This window comes from Equus caballus, chromosome 2 (genome assembly GCF_041296265.1).
Source record: "Equus caballus isolate H_3958 breed thoroughbred chromosome 2, TB-T2T, whole genome shotgun sequence".
NCBI classification, from domain to species: Eukaryota; Metazoa; Chordata; class Mammalia; order Perissodactyla; family Equidae; genus Equus; species Equus caballus.
Window position 1 is genome coordinate 18,040,318 of NC_091685.1, and position 7,288 is coordinate 18,047,605.

The window sequence follows — 7,288 nt, forward strand, 5'->3', positions numbered from 1 at the left end:
TGGTTCTTTTCCTTGAGTCATCCTTTCTTTTCCATAAGAAGTGGCTTACGTTCGTGACTGTGTAGTTTCAGAGCCTGCTTCTTGCCCATAGGAAGTTCCGACTTCCCGGGGCTCTTTTCATTTTGAACTGTCCTTTTTACTTGAAGCTGGTGGTTCTTCTACAAATGTAGTTCTCTTACATTTTTATGTGTTCTATGAATTTTATTTAGATTCTCGAAAGCTACACCCACAAATGTCTTCAAGATAGGCCCCTCTCCACCTTGGTCTGAGACTCAGTATGCTATAGGAAACCTTCTGAAGATTCTTAAAAGCTCTCTTGTCTAGTAAAAAAAAAAAAGGAAGTATTCTAGCATTCTTAGAAGCCACTTCAATTACTTGTGAGGATCTATGAAAAATGCACTTAAGGGCCTGGCCCCGTGGCCAAGTGGTTAAGTTTGTGCGCTCCGCCGCAGGCGGCCCAGTGTTTCGTTGGTTCGAATCCTGGGCGCGGACATGGCACTGCTCATCAAACCATGCTGAGGCAGCATCCCACATGCCACAACTAGAAGGACCCACAACGAAGAACATACAACTATGTACCAGGGGGCTTTGGGGAGAAAAAGGAAAAAAATAAAATCTTTGAAAAAAAAAAAAGAAAAATGCACTTAAAACTTTCTAAAGTCTTAACAAACAGTCTTACAACTACACTCCTGACTTCATCTTTATTTGTTCATTTATTTAATTTTTTGAGGAAGATTGGCCCTAAGCTAACATTCACCACCAATCCTTCTCTTTTTGCTGAGGAAGACTGGCCCTGAGCTAACATCCATGTCCACCTTCCTCCACTTTGTATGTGAGATGCCTGCCACAGTGTGGCTTGCCAAGTAGTGCCTAGGTCCACACCTGGGATCTGAACTGGTGAACCCTGGGCCGCCAAAGCAGCTGGGAACTTAACCGCTTTGCCACCAGGCCGGCCCAGATTTCATCTTTATCTTAAGGGTAGTCTTCCTTTGAGAAACTTTTGGTGGCTAGAAAGACTGTGCTGAGCCCTTTATATATCCTCTAAACTCTTCGAGAAAGTTGAACAGTTGCCTTTTTAGCTTCTCTCCCTTCCTGTACCTTATCATTGACAGCTAAAAGAGACCAGTTGGCACTTTGAACATGCTGGCTAAAAATCTCCTTGGCCAAATTCACCCTTACGTTAAGTATACTTTCTATTTTGGATTTTACCACAGATGACATTCTTCTGAACTTTTTGCTACTACACTACAGAAGTTGCCTTTTCTCCAGCCTCCAATAACAATTTTCTTTCTCTCCTTCAAATCTTCACTAATAGTCTCCTTGAGGGCCTTCTAACTTCCAAATGCTCCCTGATCCCAAGCCATTGCCACATGTTTTAGGTTTTTGTCACAGTGGGATAGCACTTTTGGTATCAATTTCTGCTCCAATTATCTATTGTTGCATAACAAAACATATTAAAACTTAGTGAATTAAAACAATAATTTGTTATCTTTCATGCTCAGGTGGGTTGACTGAGCTCAGCTGGGAAGTCCTCGTTTGGGGTCTCTCATGCGATTACTGTCAGATGCTGGCTGGGGCTGGAACCATCTGAAGTCTTGACTGGGCTGGATATCTAAGATGGCTCATTCACATAAGTGGAAATTGATGGTGGTTCTCTACTGGGAGCTTACTTGGGGCTGTAAATCAGAGTGGCTACAGGTGGCCTGTTCACGTGGCTTGGGATTCTCACATCATGGTGTCTGGGTTCTTGGAGAAAGTGTCTTAAGAGAAAACATTTCAAGAGATCCAGATGGAAGCCGAAATGTTCCTTATGATCTAACCTTGGAAGTCCCAGAACGATGCTTTCTCGGCATTCTACTGATTAAGTGAGTCAGCACCCTGTTGATTCAGTGAGTCATGAAGTCCAGGCCAGGTTCAAGGGGAGGGATAACTCCACATCATGGAGGGAAGTTCATCTCTAGAGACGATCTTCAAAATTAACTTAAAGGTTATTTTGTACATTTCAAAAACGTTATTAAGTTTATTGTTAGAATTGTACTAAATGTGTTAATTTTGCTAGACTGGGCATTTTAAGTCTTCCCTTCTAAGAATGGGAGATGTTTTTCTGTTTGTTTAGATTTGGTTTTATAGCTCAGTTATATTTAATCAGTGAGAGAAACTTCCCTTTTGGAACAAGAACGTAAAAGAAACAAAGTACTGTGTATACATGGAACATTCACTAGTGTTCCTACATGAGGTTGCATCGGACAGGTTTATGATGATTAATTATGTCCAAGAAAATTTAAAAATTATAGAATAGATCTACCAGAATCGCTATAGGAATGAATGCCTGCATGAATGTAAATTATGGATGACGGCTAAAGGAGTGGCTTAAAGTCAGAAAAATCCATTGATTTTTGGATTTTCGTTCATTTATAAGTTGTTTGAACCAGGAAACAAGCACCTCTCCCCTACTGGGGCTGCCTCCCTTCTTCCAGCCCATAAAATCAAACCAAAGCCAGATTACCGGTCTCAGGTAGGTACTCTGTGAGGACAAAGATGGATAGTCTCTACCATGATCAATATAGCTACCATTTAAAGAGTTCCTACTATGTGTTGGGTAACGGCTAGGGACTCTGCACCTAATATTTCATTTAAGATTAAATTAGACCAATAGGCCAATAGAACAAAATAGAGATCTCAGAGATAGACCCATGTACAAATATGAGAATTTAATATTTGATAAAACTGTAGTACAAATCAATGAGAATATGAATATATCAGTTAGGGTCCAACCAAGAGACAGAAATCACACAGTAATTTGAACAGGGTAGTAAGAAATAAAGAGAGCTGTAAATAATACAAGAACCTCAGGTATAAGAAAGAGACACTGCCTCTAGGTCAAGATAAAATGCCCAAAGAAGACTTTCCCTTGCTGTACAGCCTAGACCCAGAATGGGTTGAAGAGGGAGTGGCCTCTTCACTGGATGGTGGAGAAGTGGCTAAGTTGAGGCACCTGTGGAATTTGCTGGAAATCTATCCAAGGGAATGCCAGGGGAAGCTGCTGGATAGTGGGTACTGCAGACCTCTGCACATGGTAGAAACCAGGTGCTGGAGAAGCCATGTGCTGCAAGCTTAGTACCACAGAAACTGCGTACTGCAAGAGCCAGAAAGAGGAAAAACTTTTTCTCCATTGTCTCTCCAGCATCCTCTACTGACAAAGTTTAACATCAGGCAAGACGGCAAGAGAGAAATATTTAAAGGGATAATCTTAATTTTAGCTGAGCAGACAATGAAGGGTAGATTTAGAACCGTGAGGCAATACATTGGAAACTAACACAAAGGCTAATTGGATTATTTAGTAGGTAGTGCTTGATCAATTGGCTCATTATACAGAGAAAAATAATACTAGATGCCTATTTAATATCATATATAAAGGTGAGCTCCAAATGGGTTGAAGAACTAAACTAAAACGTGAAATTATTAATTTAATAGAAAAAAAAGTAGGAAGATATTTTTGTAACCTGGGGCAGGGAAGAATTTTTTTTAAAACTTAAAAAAGTGTAACTTGGAGTGAAAAATTAATGGATTTGATTATATTAAAATCAAAATTTGGGGTTCAGTGAAGGACTGTATGGGCAAAGTTAAAAGACAGATGACAGGGCCAGCTCCGTGGCCGAGGGGTTAAGTTCGCGCGCTCCGCTGCGGCGGCCCAGTGTTCCGATCCTGGGCGCGGACATGGCACTGCTTGTCAGGCCACGTTGAGGCAGTGTCCCATGAGCCACAACTAGAAGGACCTGCAACTAAGATATACAACTATGTACGGGGGGCGGGGAGTTGGGGAGATAAAGCAGAAAACAAAAAAAAAGATTGGCAACAGTTGTTAGCTCAGGTGCCAATCTTTAAAAAAAAAAAAAGAAAAAGACAGATGACAAAATGAGAAGATATTTGCCAAGTCTAATGCCAATAAGAGATTATTATCTAGAGCAGAGTTTAGCAAACTCTTTCTATAAAGGACCAAACAGCAAATATTTTAGGCTAGCTTTACAGTCTGGATGGTCTCTGACACAAATACTCAACTCTGCTGTTGGAGCAGGAAAGCAGCCGTAGGCAGTAAGCGAATGGGTGTGACTGTATTCTGATAAAACTTTACTTACAAAGACTGGAGTTTTGCCAGGTTTGGTCGTGGGCCATAGTTCGCTGATCCCTGATCTAGAAAAGACAAGGAACTCCTGCATATCAACAAGAAAAATACAGCAACTCCAATTTTCAAATTAGCTAGGGATACGAGTAGGTAATACACAGAAGAGGAAACTCAGAAGGGTAATAAACATATGAAAAGATATTTAAACTAAATTAGGATCAGAAAAATATAAATTAACAATGAGATTTTGCGTTACATCTAATCAGATAGCAAAAGTTAGAGAGAGAATGGTGAGCTTTGTTGGGAAAATCGGAACTCCTCATTATGGGAATAAAGACTGGCGCAACTTGTAGAGAGCGATATGGTGGCACATAGTCCAGTAGTGTGTATGTATACATGAGAACCCAGCCAGTCTGCTCCTAGTCTATATCTCAATGAAATTCCCACACAAGTCCTTAAGGGGTCGTGAGCTAGAACATTAATTGAGGCATTATTTGCGGTATGGAGGAGCAGAGACAATCTGGGTTCCCATCATTTGGAGAGTAAATGCGTAAAATATGGTGAATGTACACCACGGAGTACTACACAGCAGTCGGGAGCAATGCATTAGATGTACACTTAACGACGAAGATGAATTTTGAACTTAAAAACAGTGATGTTTTTAAAACACAAACCACTTATGCAAATTTAAAATATATGGACGCAAACCAATACACATTTTGCCAACACAAACACAAAGATACATGTTAAGCACATTACAGTGGTTGTCTCTGGGCTGGAAAAGGAAGTGGGTTATGGAATGAAAGGGAATATACATACTTATATATATATTTATAAATTTATATATATTACATATATTTATATATATATTTGTACATATATAAGAGCATTGCATTTATCAATGATGATAATGTGCCATGAAATGGGAATGATTAGCAGCATCTGAGGTTAAAATAAAACCAACCGATAACATTAAAAGCCAGAGAATGTCAATTTTTCTTTTGAAGGAGTAAAGAATGTGACTGTATTAGGAAGATGAACCTCCACAGAGCTGTGAATCCTCCACTTAATTCTTCTTACTTGAGATTAGCCGTCGGCACAGGCTAGCATGTGAGAAAATGTGCTGGGCAGCATCAGAGTCAGCATGGAAAACATCTGAATAGCAGCGCATAATGTCTGTTTGAAGTCTCCAAGGTTTGAATCAGTATATTCTAAATCCTGAATGTATGTGGAGGACAACTAAATAAGTGTGGGTTATATCCAAACCAGCCTATCTGTGCACAGCCTATCCATCCAATATGTATAGTATGATTCCATTTTCATAAAAAGTACTATTAAAGGGGCTGGCCCCGTGGCCGAGTGGTTAAGTTCACGCGCTCCGCTGCAGGCGGCCCAGTGTTTCGCTGGTTCGAATCCTGGGCGCTGACATGGCACTGCTCATCAAACCACGCTGAGGCGGCATCCCACATGCCACAGCTAGAAGGACCCACAACGAAGAATATACAGCTATGTACCGGGGGGCTTTGGGGAGAAAAAAGGAAAAAAAAAAAGTACTATTATATATTAACATATGCATACAAAAAGAGTTGGAGGACTTCGTTCTAAACTGTTGACACAGTTATCCATGAGGTAGGCATGGCAGAGACTGGTCAACAATTCAACAAACCTCTTTCCTCTTGCTCCTGGGCACTCATTACCTTATGTTTCTCAACATCCCTTGCAGATAGGTATGCCCATGTGCCTGAGATCTGGTCAATGGACCTGTGGACAATTCTCCATACTCTTTCTCCTTCTTTGGCAACTTTGGAAGCTCTGTGTTCAAGATGCAGACACAAAATGAAAGGATCCTGGGTGCTTGAATCATTGCTTGGCAGAGATCAGATTATTTATCAGTAACGAACTCCTAGTTTGGATTTCAGAAGTGGAAAATAAACTTTTGTTTTATTAGGCATTTGAGATGTCAGGTTTTGTTAAACTGCCAACATACATTAACTCATACAATAGAATTTAGGAGACTTTAACTTTCTTCACTGTGCATTTAGGTATTATTTACATTTTGTACAATTTTGTATTGAATTTATAATTAGGCTTGTATACAATATAGTTCTTTTTTGTTTTGAGGAAGACTAGCCCTGAGCTAACTGCTGCCAATCTTCCTCTTTTCGCTGAGGAAGACTGGCCTTGAGCTAACATCCGTGCCCATCTTTCTCTACTTCCTATGTGGGACGCCTACCACCGCATGGCATGTCAAGCGGTGCCATGTCCGCACCTGGGATCCGAACCGGCGAAGCCCAGCCCGCCAAAGCACAACATGCGCACTTAACCGCTGCGCCACATGGCTGGCCCCTAGATTTTTTTTAAATTAATGTTTCATCATTTATAATCAGCTCTTTCTCCTTGCTCTTTAAGTAATTCTTTCTTGCTTAACATTTTGGTAGAAAATGCAAAGTTGGATGTTGTTGCCAAATTGCTGATTGTCCAAGATCTATAAGTATAGAAGTTAGCTTGCCGTCTTTTCTGGTTTTCTTTTTTGAGCTATAATTCACATACTATAAAATTCACCATTATAAGTGTACAATTCAGTAGTTTTTAGTATATTTATGAGGTCTGGCAACCATCACCACTATCTAATTCCAGCATGTTTTTATCAACCCAAAAAGAAGCCCTATACCCCTTAGCAGTCATTTCCCATGCCCCCAACCCAGCATCTGACAACCAGTTATCTACTTTCTGTCTCTATGAATTTGCCTATTCTGTGTATTTCATATAAATGGAACATACAATATGTAGCCTTCTGTGTCTGGCTTCTTTCACTAAGTGGAATGTTTTTAAGGTTTATCCATGTGGCAGCAAATATCACTACGTCATTCTTTTTTATGACAGAATACTATTTCATTGATAGATATGCCACATTTTGTTTATTCCTTCACCAGTTGATGGACATTTGGGTTGTTTCTACTTTTTGGCTGTTATGAATAGTACTACTATGGATATTTGTGTGCAAGTTTTTGTATGAACATATGTTTTCGATTTTCTTGGGTATATACCTGGCAATAAAACTGCCGGGTCATATGGCAACTCTATGTTTAACTTTTTGAGAAAATGCCAACCTATTTTCCACAGTGGCTATACCATTTTACATTCCCACCAGCAATGTGTCAGGGC